The sequence below is a fragment of the Entelurus aequoreus genome, linkage group LG17 (genome assembly GCF_033978785.1).
Source record: "Entelurus aequoreus isolate RoL-2023_Sb linkage group LG17, RoL_Eaeq_v1.1, whole genome shotgun sequence".
Classification (NCBI taxonomy): domain Eukaryota; kingdom Metazoa; phylum Chordata; class Actinopteri; order Syngnathiformes; family Syngnathidae; genus Entelurus; species Entelurus aequoreus.
Genome location: NC_084747.1, coordinates 19632280 through 19649779, shown reverse-complemented (window position 1 = coordinate 19649779; position 17500 = coordinate 19632280). Strand labels below are relative to the sequence as shown.

General features: G+C 42.5%; 1 protein-coding gene and 9 non-coding genes across 10 annotated transcripts in view; 5 read left to right on the top strand and 5 right to left on the bottom strand.

Annotated features, from left to right (window-relative positions):
• LOC133632620 (stromelysin-3-like) overlaps positions 1–17500 on the bottom strand; it is a 42615-nt gene that overhangs the window by 21656 nt on the left and 3459 nt on the right. The gene's annotated exons all lie outside the window — the stretch shown is intronic.
• On the top strand, positions 187–258 carry trnae-cuc (transfer RNA glutamic acid (anticodon CUC)). Its single transcript has one exon. It is a non-coding gene; the product is annotated as a tRNA-Glu (tRNA).
• Positions 2599–2670, top strand: trnae-cuc (transfer RNA glutamic acid (anticodon CUC)). Its single transcript has one exon. It is a non-coding gene; the product is annotated as a tRNA-Glu (tRNA).
• Positions 3718–3789, bottom strand: trnae-cuc (transfer RNA glutamic acid (anticodon CUC)). The gene has a single exon. It is a non-coding gene; the product is annotated as a tRNA-Glu (tRNA).
• trnae-cuc (transfer RNA glutamic acid (anticodon CUC)) lies at positions 4545–4616 on the top strand. Its single transcript has one exon. It is a non-coding gene; the product is annotated as a tRNA-Glu (tRNA).
• On the bottom strand, positions 4996–5067 carry trnae-cuc (transfer RNA glutamic acid (anticodon CUC)). The gene has a single exon. It is a non-coding gene; the product is annotated as a tRNA-Glu (tRNA).
• trnae-cuc (transfer RNA glutamic acid (anticodon CUC)) lies at positions 6451–6522 on the top strand. The gene has a single exon. It is a non-coding gene; the product is annotated as a tRNA-Glu (tRNA).
• trnae-cuc (transfer RNA glutamic acid (anticodon CUC)) lies at positions 8863–8934 on the top strand. Its single transcript has one exon. It is a non-coding gene; the product is annotated as a tRNA-Glu (tRNA).
• trnae-cuc (transfer RNA glutamic acid (anticodon CUC)) lies at positions 10255–10326 on the bottom strand. The gene has a single exon. It is a non-coding gene; the product is annotated as a tRNA-Glu (tRNA).
• On the bottom strand, positions 14995–15066 carry trnae-cuc (transfer RNA glutamic acid (anticodon CUC)). The gene has a single exon. It is a non-coding gene; the product is annotated as a tRNA-Glu (tRNA).

Genomic DNA, 17500 nt, shown 5'->3' with positions numbered 1-17500 from the left:
CACACTCAAAGCGTGAGTCTTAGTGGCTCTGAAGCTGGATCCCGCTAACTCTCACATGTTAAGCTAGCATGCTACAATTTAAGTTAATTCCTGCTAAAGTCATCAATCATGATATCGCACACGTTTTCCTTCATGTACGACTCCACCTCTGAGAGGAAGAAGTTGCTCAAACAGACATCCATCAAGTCCCTGGTGGTCTAGTGGTTAGGATTCGGCGCTCTCACCGCCGCAGCCCGGGTTCGATTCCCTGTCAGGGAACTTAGCATTTCTATAGCTCAGTTAGCTCTCTATAACAAGATCTGATAGCTCAGTTACAGCTGTTTTTATTACCAAATCTGTGTTATATGTGTTTTATGTTGCACGATTGCACCAAGAAAAATTCCTAGTTTGTGAACTCGTTCTCAAACAATGGCCATAAAAACTATTCTGATTCTGATTCTGATTCTGATTCTCACCGCCGCGGCCCGGGGTCGATTCCTGTTTAGGGAACTTAGCATTTTAGCAACTATGTCTGAGTGGTGAATAATGTGAGAACTTCAGAGTCTCTAAAAACATGGCTGACAACATTCTCAAAACTTGTTTTCGTGCGGAGAACGCGGGCGTCAATCTTGCTACCTAGCTAAGCTAGCATGTTACCATTTGAGCTTATTCCCCTGTAAGGGAGGTTGGCACAGGGATTGTGGTGTAATACACCTCCAAGAAAATTATGACATGCTAACTAGCGCGCTACTATTTAAGCTAATTCTTGCTAAGTCGCATGCTAAGCAAGCGCTGTACCACAAGAGGTATTTCCCCTGTGGCCAAAAAGTTACCTGAACGGGATCAAACCCAGTCCAAGGCATTAAGAGCACTGAACGCACTGGACCACCAGGGACTTGATGGATGTCTGTATGAGCAACTTCTTCCTCTCAGAGGTGGAGTCATTCATACATGAAGGAAAACGTGTGTGATATCATAAATTATGATTTTAGCGGGAATTAGCTTAAATGTTAGCATGCTAGCTTAACATGTGAGAGTTTGTGAGATCGATGGCTGAATTCTTCAGTCTGGTCTCTGGACTGTCTAAGAAGTGTCATGTAATACTGAACATCTGTTATTTATTTATTTGTAATATCATAGTTGTTAGCTACACGGTGATAGCAGCTAGCAGTCCAAAACACTTTACAGGGGAATTAGCTTCAATGGTAGCACGCTAGTTAGCATGTGAAGGAGGCAGCGGGATGGATGCTTTCCTTGGAGGTGTATTACACCACAATCCCTGTGCCAACCTGCCTTTACAGGGGAATTAGCTCAAATGGTAACATGCTAGCTTAGCTAGGTAGCAAGATTGACAACTGCGTTCTTTACACGGAAACACGTTCTCAGGCTATGTCTACACTAAGTCGTTTAACACCTTAAACAAATCATTATTTAGCCTAAGCCTCGATTCAGCCACACTAAACCAGCGTTTAAGGTCCCACTCCTCGGACAATTTTTTACACGGGTAAGTCAGCCGTGTAATTCTTGAATCTCCGGCACTTAGCTTTGTATGGACTCATCGATCGTTTACAAAGTGAGTTCGGAGAGGAAGTGACGCCAGAAAGACCTCGCCCACACAGGAAGTGACGTCAGAAAGAACACGCCACAGCCAGCTTCATAATAAAGCTCGGAGCTAACCACTGGAAACGTGAAGACGAGTCATCCGGACATACCCGTGTTTCTCCTTCCTCTACATGTACAGACGCTTGTGGAAATCACACATGAATACCTTCAGAGAAAGCCATTGCAGCTATTTGGGATACAACACTTCTCAGACGGCAAGAGAACTTTCCAATGTCCGTCCGGATTAGCTGTGATGCTACTTAGCGAAAAACTTTGTCTATTTGTCGAAGGAGAGTCAATGAGAATGCATGCTCCTTTGGATGTGATAAAAAAGGTAGCGTGTGCTTTGTATTACCTGGCTGTCGAGGGAAGACTACGGAAAACGGCAAATGTTTTTGGACTGGCAAAGCAGACTGGATCAGTTATTGTCCGCCATGTACTCAATGTCTAGGTCCAGAGTATATAAAGTCACCAGAAACTAATGGACAATGAAGGTGAAGGCAAAAGAGTGAGGAGTGTCCTGACCAGCTATCTAGATCTCTAGTTTGATTGATGTAAAATGTTCTTTATCACATTGTTTACGTGTCTAATAAAGATGTGATTAATGTATGATGTCTCAGGTGTGATTTACTACAATAGTCACACTGGATTCCAGTTCATTGAAATACCACAACACTGGATATTGTTCAGATAAGTTACATTTAACAACTTGCACACAAAGCAACACTGGCGGTGACTATGACGTGTGCATTTTCTGCACATGCGTACTCGGGGGGAGGGTCTTAAACAACCATTGTGTTTGTGTGGATGAGGTTAGGTGGGATTTACCCTGGATAACCTTAGCCGGGCTTAGTGTAGAAGGGGTCTGAGACTGTTGTTGTCAAACTACAAGGTCAGCCATGTTTTAGGGACTCTGAAGTTCTCACATTATTCACCACTCAGACATAGTTGCTAAAATGTTAAGTTCCCTGACCAGGAATCGAACCTGGGCCGCGGCGAATACAGGCAACCATCAAGTCCCTGGTGGTCTAGTGGTTAGGATTCGGCGCTCTCACTGCCGCGGCCCGGGTTCGATTCCCGGTCAGGGAACTTTGCATTTTAGCAACTATGTCTGAGTGGTGAATAATGTGAGAACTTCATAGTCCCTAAAACATGGCTGACCTTGTAGTTTGACAACAACAGTCTCAGACCCCTTCTACACTAAGCCCGAGTCTGGGACCAGGGCACTTTTGAGTGCATTTCAGACCCTTTGGGAAACCCCATTTATCATTGGGACCACTTGGGTTCTTTTAACCCCTCCAAGACCTAAATAGGTGTAATTTGGACCTCGTAGTCTCACAGGCAGGTTGGGGCACTAATAAAATGAGGGTTGGACTTTTAGGGGCACTTTTTTTTTTTTTTTTTACCAGAAGTGGCCCTAATCCCTTAGTATCCAAGATAGTTCATGTACTATGAAAACAACAAACATACCCAAAGGTCCCAAAGTAACCCAAAACGGACCAGTTTCACTTAAAGTTCCAAAAAGATTCCAAAACGTCCCAAGGTCCACAAGTACCCTAAAATGGACTTACCTTAAAAATCCGAAATGTGCCCAAAGAGTCTGGAGCCAGGGCCCGTTAAGGTGCATTCCGAACTGTTTGGGCAACCACATCTATTATTGGGACCTCTTAGGTTCTTTCAACGCCTCCAAAACCTAAATAGGTGTAATTTGGACTTCGTAGATAGTGGATTAGAATTTTAGAGCACTTATAAAATGTAGCTTGGACTATTAGGGGTAGTTCTAAACCAGAAGTGGCCCTAATCCCTCAGTGTCCACGATAGTTCATGTACTCTGAAAACAACAAACACACCCAAAGGTCCCAAAGTAACCCAAAACTGACCAAAAAGATTTCAAAACGTCCCGAGGTCCACAAGTACCGTAAAATGGACTTACTTTAAAAGTCCGAAGGTGCATGCTGAACTGTTTGGGTTCTTTCAACCCCTCCAGGACCTAAACAGGTGTAATTTAGACTTCGTAGATACTGGATTAGAATTTTAGAGCACTTATAAAATGTAGCTTGGACTTTTAGGGACAGTTTTTACCAGAAGTGGTCCCAGTCTCTTAGTATCCAAGATACTTCACGCTAAAATGCTAAGTTCCCTGACCGGGAATCGAACCCGGGCCGCGGCGGTGAGAGCGCCGAATCCTAACCACTAGACCACCAGGGACTTGATGGTTGTCCGTATTCGCCGCGGCCCAGGTTGGAGTCCTGGTCAGGGAACTTAGCATTTTAGCAACTATGTCTGAGTGGTGAATAATGTGAGACCTTCAGAGTCCCTAAAAACATGGCTGACAACATTGTCAAAACGTGTTTTCATGTGGAGAACACAGTTGTCAATCTTCCTACCTCGCTAAGCTAACATGTTACCATTTGAGCTAATTCCCCTGTAAGGGAGGTTGGCACAGGGATTGTGGTGTAATACACCTCCAAGAAAATGAAAACATGAGAAAAGCATCGATCCCGCTAACTCTCTCACATGCTAACTAGTGTGCTTTACAGGGGAATTAGCTCAAATGGTAGAGCGCTCGCTTAGCATGTGAGAGGTAGCGGGATCGATGCCCGCATTCTCCAGTGGAACTTTTTCGAAAGGGGATAAAAAAGGACATTAGGAACCTCGTTGTATATATATAAAAATACAACATACATACATAAATATATATATATATACACACAAATATATATTTGCAACTGTTTTCTTTCAGAGGTGGAGTCATACATGGTGAAAATATGTGCGTAACTTTCATCATTGATGACTTTAGCAACAATTAGCTTAAATGGTAGCACGCTAGTTAGCATATGGGAGAGGTAGCGGGATTGATGCTTTTCTTAAGCTAGCACGCTACCATTTAAGCTAATTCCTGCTAAAGTCATCAATCATGATATCACACACGTTTCATTCATGTTCAAACAGACGTCGATAAGTCCCTGGTGGTCTAGTGGTTAGGATTCGGCGCTCTCACCGCCGCGGCCCTGGTTCGATTCCTGGTCAGGGAACTTGGCATTTTAGCAACTATGTCTGAGTGGTGAATAATGTGACAACTTCAGAGTCCCTAAAAACATGGCTGACAACATTGTCAAAACTTGTTTTCGTGTGGATTGATTGAAACTTTTATTAGTAGATTGCACAGTACAGTACATATTCCGTACAATTGACCACTAAATGCTAACGCCCGAATAAGTTTTTCAACTTGTTTAAGTTGGGGTCCACGTTAATCAATTCATGGTAAGAGAACGTGGGCGTCAATCTTGCTACCTAGCTAAGATAACTGGGGTCTGAGACTGTTGTGGTCAAACTACAAGGTCAGCCATGTTTTTAGGGACTCTGAAGTTCTCACATTATTCACCACTCAGACATAGTTGCTAAAATGTTAAGTTCCCTGACCGGGAATCGAAACCAGGCCGCGGCGGTGAGAGCACCGAATCCTAACCACTAGACCACCAGGGACTTAATGCATATCTGTATTCGCTGCGGCCCAGGTTCGATTCCCGGTCAGGGAACTTAAAATTTTAGCAACTATGTCTGAGTGGTGAATAATGTGAGAACTTCAGAGTCCCTAAAAACATGGCTGACCTTGTAGTTTGACAACAACAACATTGTCAAAAGGTGTTTTCATGTGGAGAACACAGTTGTCAATCTTGCTACCTAGCTAAGCTAACATGCTAGCATTTGAGCTAATTCCCCTGTAAAGGCAGGTTGGCACAGGGATTGTGGTGTAATACACCTCCAAGAAAAGCATCCATACCGCTACCTCTTTCACATGCTAACTGGTGTGCTTTACAGGGGAATTAGCTGAAATGGTAGAGCGCTCGCTTAGCATGTGAGAGGTAGCGGGATCGATGCCCGCATTCTCCAGTATAACTTTTTTGACGGGGATTAAAAAAGGAAATCATGAAGCCAGATGGAAGCTTGTTATACATATATAAACATACATACACACACACACACATATATATATATATATATATTTGCAACTGTTTTCTTTCAGAGGTGGAGTCATACATGGTGAAAATATTAAGTTAAAGTACCCATGATTGTCACACACATACACACACACACACACACACACACACACACACACACACACACACACACACACACTAGGTGTGGCGAAAATTATTCTGTGCTTAACTTTCATCATTGATGACTTTAGCAACAATTAGCTTAAATGGTAGCACGCTAGTTAGCATATGAGCGAGTTAGCGGGATTGATGCTTTTCTTACATTTTCATTTTCTTGGAGGTGTATTACACCACAATCCCTGTGCCAACCCGCCCTTACAGGGGAATTAGCTCAAATGGTAGCATGCTAGCTTAGCTAGGTAGCAACATTGACAACTGTGTTCTCCACATGAAAACACCTTTTGACAATATTGTTGTTGTCAAACTACAAGGTCAGCCATGTTTTTTAGGGACTCTGAAGTTCTCACATTATTCACCACTCAGACATAGTTGCTAAAATGCTAAGTTCCGAATCCTAACCACTAGACCAAAACGTGTGTGATATCATGATTGATGATTTTAGCAGAAAATAGCTTAAATGGTAGCATGCTAGCTTAACACGTGAGAGTTAGCGAGATCGATGGCTGAATTCTTCAGTCTGGTCTCTGGACTGTCTAAGAAGTGTCATGTAACACGTGACTGTCACACTCAAAGCGTGAGTCTTAGTGGCTCTGAAGCTGGATCCCGCTAACTCTCACATGTTAAGCTAGCATGCTACAATTTAAGCTAATTCCTCCTAAAGTCATCAATCATGATATCGCACACGTTTTCCTTCATGTACGACTCCACCTCTGAGAGGAAGAAGTTGCTCAAACAGACATCCATCAAGTCCCTGGTGGTCTAGTGGTTAGGATTCGGTGCTCTCACCGCCGCTGCCCGGGTTCGATTCCCGGTCAGGGAACTTAGCATTTCTATAGCTCAGTTAGCTCTCTATAACAAGATCTGATAGCTCAGTTACAGCTCTTTTTATTACCAAATCTGTGTTATATGTGTTTTATGTTGCACGATTACACCAAGAAAAATTCCTAGTTTGTGAACCCGTTCTCAAACAATGGCCATAAAAACTATTCTGATTCTGATTCTGATTCTGATTCTCACCGCCGCGGCCCCGGGTCGATTCCTGGTCAGGGAACTTAGCATTTTAGCAACTATGTCTGAGTGGTGAATAATGTGAGAACTTCAGAGTCTCTAAAACATGGCTGACAATATTCTCAAAAGTTGTTTTCGTGTGGAGAACGCGGGCGTCAATCTTGCTACTTCGCTAAGCTAGCATGTTACCATTTGAGCTAATTCCCCTGTAAGGGAGTTTGGCACAGGGATTGTGGTGTAATACACCTCCAAGAAAATGATGACATGCTAACTAGTGCGCTACTATTTAAGCTAATTCTTGCTAAGTCGCATGCTAAGCAAGCACTCTACCATAAGAGGTATTTCCCCTGTGGCCAAAAAGTTACCTGAACGGGAATCAAACCCAGTCCAAGGCATTAAGAGCACTGAATCGTAACCACTAGACCACCAGGGACTTGATGGATGTCTGTATGAGCAACTTCTTCCTCTCAGAGGTGGAGTCGTACATGAAGGAAAACGTGTGTGATATCATGATTGGTGACTTTAGCGGGAATTAGCTTAAATGGTAGCGTACTAGCTTAACATGTTAGAGTTAGCGAGATCGATGGCTGAATTCTTCAGTCTGGTCTCTGGACTGTCTAAGAAGTGTCATGTAATACTGAACATCTGTTATTTATTATTTGTAATATCATAGTTGTTAGCTACACGGTGATAGCAGCTAGCAGTCCAAACGCTTTACAGGGGAATTAGCTTCAATGGTAGCACGCTAGTTAGCATGTGAGGGAGATAGCAGTGTGGATGCTTTCCTTGGAGGTGTATTACACCACAATCCCTGTGCCAACCTGCCCTTACAGGGGAATTAGCTCAAATGGTAACATGCTAGCTTAGCTAGGTAGCAAGATTGACAACTGCGTTCTTTACACGGAAACACGTTCTCAGGCTATGTCTACACTAAGTCGTTTAACACCTTAAACAAATCATTATTTAGCCTAAGCCTCGTTTCAGCCACACTAAACCAGCGTTCAAGGTCCCCCTCCTCGGACAATTTTTTACACTGGTAAGTCAGCCGTGTAATTCTTGAATCTCCGGCACTTAGCTTTGTATGGACTCATCGATCGTTTACAAAGTGAGTTCGGAGAGGAAGTGACGCCAGAAAGACCTCGCCCACACAGGAAGTGACGTCAGAAAGAACACGCCACAGCCAGCTTCATAATAAAGCTCGGAGCTAACCACTGGAAACGTGAAGACGAGTCATCCGGACATACCCGTGTTTCTCCTTCCTCTACATGTACAGGCGCTTGTGGAAATCACACATGAATACCTTCAGAGAAAGCCATTGCAGCTATTTGGGATACAACACTTCTCAGACGGCAAGAGAACTTTCCAATGTCCGGCCGGATTAGCTGTGATGCTACTTAGCGAAAAACTTTGTCTACTTGTCGAAGGAGAGTCGATGAGAATGCATGCTCCTTTGGATGTGATAAAAAAGGTAGCGTGTGCTTTGTATTACCTGGCTGTCGAGGGAAGACTACGGAAAACGGCAAATGTTTTTGGACTGGCAAAGCAGACTGGATCAGTTATTGTCCGCCATGTACTCAACGTCTAGGTCCAGAGTATATAAAGTCACCAGAAACTAATGGACAATGAAGGTGAAGGCAAAAGAGTGAGGAGTGTCCTGACCAGCTATCTAGATCTCTAGTTTGATTGATGTAAAATGTTCTTTATCACATTGTTTACGTGTCTAATAAAGATGTGATTAATATATGATGTCTCAGGTGTGATTCACTACAATAGTCACACTGGAGTCCAGTTCATTGAAATACCACAACACTGGATATTGTTCAGATAAGTTACATTTAACAACTTGCACACAAAGCAACACTGGCGGTGACTATGACGTGTGCATTTTCTGCACATGCGTACTCGGGGGGAGGGGTCTTAAACGACCATTGTGTTTGTGTGGATGAGGTTAGGTGGGATTTACCCTGGATAACCTTAGCCGGGCTTAGTGTAGAAGGGGTCTGAGACTGTTGTTGTCAAACTACAAGGTCAGCCATGTTTTAGGGACTCTGAAGTTCTCACATTGTTCACCACTCAGACATAGTTGCTAAAATGTTAAGTTCCCTGACCAGGAATCGAACCTGGGCCGCGGCGAATATAGACAACCATCAAGTCCCCGGTGGTCTAGTGGTTAGGATTCGGCGCTCTCACCGCCGCGGCCCGGGTTCGATTCCCGGTCAGGGAACTTCGCATTTTAGCAACTATGTCTGAGTGGTGAATAATGTGAGAACTTCAGAGTCCCTAAAACATGGCTGACCTTGTAGTTTGACAACAACAGTCTCAGACCCCTTCTACACTAAGCTCGAGTCTGGGACCAGGGCACTTTTGAGTGCATTTCAGACCCTTTGGGAAACCCCATTTATCATTGGGACCACTTGGGTTCTTTTAACCCCTCCAAGACCTAAATAGGTGTAATTTGGACCTCGTAGTCTCACAGGCAGGTTGGGGCACTAATAAAATGAGGGTTGGACTTTTAGGGGCACTTTTTTTTTTTTTTACCAGAAGTGGCCCTAATCCCTTAGTATCCAAGATAGTTCATGTACTATGAAAACAACAAACATACCCAAAGGTCCCAAAGTAACCCAAAACGGACCAGTTTCACTTGAAGTTCCAAAAAGATTCCAAAACGTCCCAAGGTCCACAAGTACCCTAAAATGGACTTACCTTAAAAATCCGAAATGTGCCCAAAGAGTCTGGAGCCAGGGCCCGTTAAGGTGCATTCCGAACTGTTTGGGCAACCACATCTATTATTGGGACCTCTTAGGTTCTTTCAACGCCTCCAAAACCTAAATAGGTGTAATTTGGACTTCGTAGATAGTGGATTAGAATTTTAGAGCACGTATAAAATGTAGCTTGGACTATTAGGGGTAGTTCTAAACCAGAAGTGGCCCTAATCCCTTAGTATCTTGGGGCGGTATGGCGTAGTGGGTAGAGCGGCCGTGCCAGAAACCTGAGGGTTGCAGGTTCGCTTCCCGCCTCTTACCATCCAAAAATCGCTGCCGTTGTGTCCTTGGGCAGGACACTTCACCCTTGCCCCCGGTGCCGCTCACACCGGTGAATGAATGATGAATGAATGAGTTGTAAAAATGAATGATGGGTTCTCACTCTGTGAAGCGCTTTGAGTGCCTAGAAAAGCGCTATATAAATCTAATCCATTATTATTATTATTATTATCCACGATAGTTCATGTACTCTGAAAACAACAAACACACCCAAAGGTCCCAAAGTAACCCAAAACTGACAAAAAAGATTTCAAAACGTCCCGAGGTCCACAAGTACCGTAAAATGGACTTACTTTAAAAGTCCGAAGGTGCACGCCGAACTCTTTGGGTTCTTTCAACCCCTCCAGGACCTAAACAGGTGTAATTTAGACCTCGTAGATACTGGATTAGAATTTTAGAGCACTTATAAAATGTATCTTGGACTTTTAGGGACAGTTTTTACCAGAAGTGGCCCCAATCTCTTAGTATCCAAGATACTTCATACTTCACGCTAAAATGCTAAGTTCCCTGACCGGGAATCGAACCCGGGCCGCGGCGGTGAGAGCGCCGAATCCTAACCACTAGACCACCAGGGACTTGATGGTTCTCCGTATTCGCCGCGGCCCAGGTTAGATTCCTGGTCAGGGAACTTAGCATTTTAGCAACTATGTCTGAGTGGTGAATAATGTGAGACCTTCAGAGTCCCTAAAAACATGGCTGACAAAATTGTCAAAACGTGTTTTCGTGTGGAGAACACAGTTGTCAATCTTCCTACCTCGCTAAGCTAACATGTTACCATTTGAGCTAATTCCCCTGTAAGGGAGGTTGGCACAGGGATTGTGGTGTAATACACCTCCAAGAAAATGAAAACATGAGAAAAGCATCGATCCCGCTAACTCTCTCACATGCTAACTAGTGTGCTTTACAGGGGAATTAGCTCAAATGGTAGAGCGCTCGCTTAGCATGTGAGAGGTAGCGGGATCGATGCCCGCATTCTCCAGTGGAACTTTTTTGACGGGGATTAAAAGAGGAGATCATGAAGCCAGATGGAAGCTTATATATATACACATATATGTCTTAATTAGATTATCCAAAAAAATAGTGCTCTATACCGTGGTAGAGCGTAATATGTATGTGTGGGGAAAAAATCACAAGACTTTCATCTCGATGAAATAGTCTTGCGATTTTTTCCCCACACATACATATATACACACACACATATATATATATATATATATATATATATATATATATATATATATATATATATATATATATATATATATATATATATATATATATATATATATATATATATATATATATATATATATATACATATATATATATATATGCAACTGTTTTCTTTCAGAGGTGGAGTCATACATGGTGAAAATATTAAAGTTAAGTTAAAGTACCCATGATTGTCACACACACATGCACACACACACACACTAGGTGTGGCGAAGTTATTCTGTGCGTAACTTTCATCATTGATGACTTTAGCAACAGTTAGCTTAAATGGTAGCACGCTAGTTAGCATATGAGCGAGGTAGCGGGATTGATGCTTTTCTTACATTTTCATTGTCTTGGAGGTGTATTACACCACAATCCCTGTGCCAACCCACCCTTACAGGGGAATTAGCTCAAATGCTAGCATGCTAGCTTAGCTAGGTAGCAAGATTGACAACTGTTTTGACAATGCTGTTGTTGTCAAACTACAAGGTCAGCCATGTTTTTTAGGGACTCTGAAGTTCTCACATTATTTATCACTCAGACATAGTTGCTAAAATGCTAAGATCCCTGACCGGGAATCGCAGTGGTGAGCGCACCGAATCCTAACTACTAGACCAAAACGTGTGTGATATCATGATTGATGATTTTCGCAGGAATTAGCTTTAATGGTAGCATGCTAGCTAAACATGTGAGAGTTAGCGAGATCGATGGCTGAATTCTTCAGTCTGGTCTCTGGACTGTCTAAGAAGTGTCATGTAACACCTGACTGTCACACTCAAATTGTGAGGCTTAGCAACTCTGAAGCTGGATCCTGCTAACTCTCACATGTTAAGCTAGCATGCTACCATTTAAGCTAATTCCCGCTAAAGTCACCAATCATGATATCACACACGTTTTCCTTCATGTACGACTCCACCTCTGAGAGGAAGAAGTTGCTCAAACAGACATCCATCAAGTCCCTGGTGGTCTAGTGGTTAGGATTGGTCCCTTATATTGCCGTGTTCTGGGTCCGATTTCCATTCAGGGAAAATAGCCTTCTGGCGACAGAGAGTATTTACAGGGGAATTAGCTCAAATGGTAGAGCGCTCGCTTAGCATGTGAGAGGTAGCGGGATCGATGCCCGCATTCTCCAGTGGAACTTTTTGACGGGGGATAAAAAAGGAGTTTAGGAAGCACCGATGAAGCCAGATGGAAGCTTGTTGTACATATATAAAAATACAACATACACACACACACATATATATATATGTGAGTGTATGTATATATACCGATTCCGATATCAACCGATACCGATATATACAGTCGTGGAATGAACACATTATTATGCCTAATTTTGTTGTGATGCCCCGCTGGATGCATTAAACAATGTAACAAGGTTTTCCAAAATAAATCAACTCAAGTTATGGAAAAAAGTGCCAACATGGCACTGCCATATTTATTATTGAAGTCACAAAGTGCCTCATTTTTTTTAACATGCCTCAAAACAGCAGCTTGGAATTTGGGACATGCTCTCCCTGAGATAATCCTGATTCCAGGGCCGGCCCGTGGCATAGGCCGTATAAGCAAATGCTAAGGGCGCCGTCCATCAGGGGGCGCCACGCCAGTGCCACAAGTGTTGGAGGAAAAAAATAAAAAAGTTGGTACTATTATTTCTAAATACAAAAAATAATCCCACGTTAATTAAAATGCAAAGTAAAGCCTATTTAATAGAAATATTATTTGTTACAACATTACGCCCCCCCTCCCATCTCCCCGCACGGTGCGCCCCCTCCCTTCCCGTATCATGACTCTTACCACATCAAAAAATCAACACAAGATGTCAAAACGGCCAAAACTGTCAGGTGCCCAAGGAAGAAAAAAGAGAAAAGAAGAGGAGGAGAAACGAGAAAAAGACAGAGGTAGCAGGGAGGTAACGTTAGCCTACATGAAATTATTTGTCTGTTAAAGAATGTGATAGTAACCTGGCTTTTTAGCATTAAGCTAATGTTACATGATTTGGCAATTGCTAATCAATAAATAGCTAGTTCTATTTTAACGTCGGGTTAATATTGTGGAGGGGGCTAAATTGTTATGGAAAATAATAATGTAACGTTAGGTAAATACAGTACTCCCACCTTACATTCCTCAGGGACATTTGTATTAGATCTTTTAAGCAGGTGTTTTTTGTTTACATTGTTATTGCCTTCTGGTTAGCTAATGTTTGCCCTGCAGGCAATAGTCACTTTTCCACCCCTTTATATATTAGGTATAGTTGTAAGCCTAGTTGTTAAAGTGCACATCATTAATGTTAATTAAACAATATCACATGAGAGGGAATGCTGTTTATTAATTTGAGCACTGCTGTGATTCGGTTAAAGATAATCATAACATAACATTCTCATATAATATGTTAATTTGCTTTCTTTAAGTAAAAAAAAGGTCAAAGACAAAGCTATTCGGTTTCTTGTGATTAATACACTTCACTGCCTACGGCGCCAGATTGGTTAGGGCCAGGCCTGCCTGATACCCACTACAACTATGGGAAATACTATACTTTGACTTTCACAAAGTGCATTATTTTTTGTTTTTTTTAAACATGCCTCAAAACAACAGCTACAAAAACAATGAAGGCACACAGCTTCAGTCCAGAGCATACTAGAGTAATAAAGTGCACAATAACATTGTCCTCCTTTACCAGACTGCCTGGCATAGTGTATAACAGGAAATTATAAAGTGGGCTCAATCTGCCCTGCTCTAACGTATTTGTATGAGTAACACAAATGTGCTTGAAGTGGTCTAGCAGTCAGTCAGAGCTTCTGAAATGCTGCGTTGAGACAAGGCATCTCCGTTCACTGCAAGCTGCTTTCGGTGTTTGCTTTTCATCCATCTTCCGCTTGTTTTCATCGTGTATCTCGTTATGATTCTTAAAGAGGTGGGAAATCAAATTGCTCGTATTAAAGGATGACGTTTTGGTTCCTCCTCGCATAACCAACTTGATGCAGTCATTGCAAATTGCCAGTTTTTTATCCGTCAGACACACTTTAAAATAATCCCAAACCATAGACATGGTGTCGTTGGTCGGTCACCGAGCGAGCTGGCTTGTTAGCCACGGCTACAGCACCGGCAACAACACACTCTTGTTGTTGTTATGCTCCGCTCGCGGCGGTTTGATGAGGTCATCAAGCGTCGCCAGTAAACCTGTCATGCTGCAGTCGTCAACTCCTGTGTGGTGTGTGGGAGAGGGGGGAGGGAGAGGGGAGGGGCTGCTGACTGGAAGACGCAACTGCTCCGTACGTCCGTGTTTTACCGGATATGTACCGCTCCGTACAGCGGCGTTTTAAAAAGTCATTAATTTTACTTATTGAAACCGATAATTTCCGATATTACATTTTAAAGCATTTATCGGCCGATAATGTCGGCCGGCCGATATTATCGGACATCTCTAATTAAGAGCACTGAATGCTAACCACTAGACCACAAGGGACTTGATGGATGTCTGTATGAGCAACTTCTTCCTCATGAAGGAAAACGTGTGTGATATCATGATTGATGACTTTAGCGGGAATTAGCTTGAATGTTAGCAGGCTAGCTTAACATTTGAGAGTTAGCGAGATCCGTGGCTGAATTCTTCAGTCTGGTCTCTGGACTGTCTAAGAAGTGTCATGTAATACTGAACATCTGTTATTTATTCATTTGTAATATCATAGTTATTAGCTACACGGTGATAGCAGCTAGCACCCCAAAAATGCTTTACAGTGGAATTAGCTACAATGGTAGTGCGCTAGTTAGCATGTGAAAGAGATAGCGGTATGGATGCTTTTCTTGGAGGTGTATTACACCACAATCCCTGTGCCAACCTGCCCTTAAAGGGGAATTAGCTCAAATAGTAGCACGCTAGCCTAGCCAGGTAACAAGATTGATGCTTGTGTTTTTCACACGAAAACACGTTCTGAGACTGTTGGTGTCAAACTACAAGGTCAGCCATGTTTTTAGGTACTCTGAACTTCTCACATTATTCACCACTCAGACATAGTTGCTAAAATGACAAGTTCCCTAACCGGGAATCGAACCCGGGCCGCGGCGGTGAGAGCGCCGAATCCTAACCACTAGACCACCAGGGACTTGCTAGGTTCCTGCAACTTCTTCGTCTCAGAGGTGGAGTCGTACATGAAGGAAAACGTGTGTGATATCATGATTGATGACTTTAGCGGGAATTAGCTTAAATGGTAGCGTGCTAGCTTAACATGTGATTGTTAGCGAGATCGATGCCTGAATTCTTCAGTCTGGTCTCTGGACTGTCTAAGAAGTGTCATGTAACACGTGACTGTCACACTCAAAGCGTGAGGCTTAGCAGCTCTGAAGCTAGCACGCTACCATCCATCCATCCATTTCCTACCGCTTGTCCCTTTAAGCTAATTTCAGCTAAAGTCATCAATCATGATATCACACACGTTTTCCTTCATGTACGACTCCACCTCTGAGAGGAAGAAGTTGCTCATACAGACATCCATCAAGTCCCTGGTGGTCTAGTGGTTAGGATTCAGTGCTCTTAATGCCTTGGACTGGGTTTGATTCCCAGCCAGGGAACTTGTTTTCTTGTCATTTGTGGTGTATAACATTGGAACTGAACAGTCCCTAAAAAACATGGCTGACGTTGTAGTTTGACAACAACATTCTCACAACGTTCCTTTGGTGGAGAACACATCTTGCTACCTCGCTAAGCTAGCGCTCCACCATTCCAGCAGAATCCCGAGTGACTGACAGCACTGGCGTCGCCCACATAGCCGCCAGCGCGGGCGACGTCACCTGCGCTCCCACGGCCGGCCGGCCAATGGCGTGCGGGCGAAGCGTGTGAAAGCAGACACTGTTTGTAGCGGCGCGAGGCGAGCACGGGCTTGTGCGCGGATCTTTGTCAACAGGCGCAGACACAACACAGTGGTCCTGATAACACAGCTGGGAAAGAATGTCAGCTCAAAGATCATCTATGGAACACAACTGAATGGTTTTTTTTTTATGCAAGAAAATAAAACCATTGACCTTGAGTCAGTAATCGTTTACAAATATGTGATCATGACATGCTAACTGTCATCGTGCGGGAGAGAGGGGCTACGTCAGGGGTGTGGTCGACTCCTACCTTGTTTACTTCCGTGACAACCTCCTTAAAGTTTTGTAATCAATCGGAAATATCAAGCAGCTAAAGTGCGCTAACATGGATAAATGTGGAGAGTGTTTTGCATTTTTCCCATCATGCCTTGGAATGGATTTAAATGGGTGCATTTTTTTATGTTGATTGGACGTTTTTTTATAATGTCCACCAAGTGCAATGAGCAGGATGTGTTACAAGTGAACATGTCTGGGGACATTTTGTGAATATATATACATATATTTTTTTCTTTTTGCACCATGACTAGGGAAGGTTGTTTGCATTGGGTTGTATAACTCAGGGCAAAATTAATGATAATGAATCTGACTATATAATGTTGCAGTGAGCAGGTTGTGTTATATGTGACCATGTATATTTGCATTTTGTGGATATACATGTTTGATATATATATATATATATATATATATATATATATATATATATATATATATATATATATATATATATATATATATATATATATATATATATATATATATATATATATCCAACATGTATATATGCAACATTATATAGTAAGATTAATTACCTTTAACTATGCCCTGACTTATACGACCAATGCAAACAACCTTCCCTAGTCATGGTGCAAAAAATTTTATTATTTTTTTTATTATATATATTCACAAAATGTCAACAGGCATGTTCACATAGGGAGGTGTTTTGGGCACGTCCGACCGGTAGGAGGCCACGGGGAAGACCCAGGACACGTTGGGAAGACTATGTCTCCCGGCTGGCCTGGGAACGCCTCGGGATCACCCGGAAGGAGCTGGACGAAGTGGCTGGGGAGAGGGAAGTCTGGGCTTCCCTACTTAGGCTGCTGCCCCCGCGACTTGACCCCGGATAAGCGGAAGAAGATGGATGGATGGAGATATATATATATATATATATATATATATATATATATATATATATATATATATATATATATATATATATATATATATATATATATATATATATATAGTTTTGCACCATGACTAAGGAAGGTTGTTTGCATTGGGTCATATAAGTCAGTGCATAATTAAAGGTCATTGACCTGAATATCTGACATAGCAATGACTAGGTTGTGTTATGCATGACCATTTTGTGTTGGTTGGATTTTTGTTTTTGCACCATGACTTGGGAAGGTTGTTGGCATAGGGTCATATAAGGCAATGCTGCACACACATCTGGTCAGCGTGTGATTAAAAGGTCATTAATCGGAATTTCTAACGTTGCAGTGAGCCGGTTGTGTTATGTGTGACCATTTTGTTGACATTTTGTGTGGGTTGAATTTTTTTTGCACCATGACTAGAAAAGGTTGTTTCCATTGGGTCATATAAGTCAGTGCATAGTTAAAGGTCGTTGACCCCAATATCTGACGTTGCAGTGAGCAGGTTGTCTTATGTGTG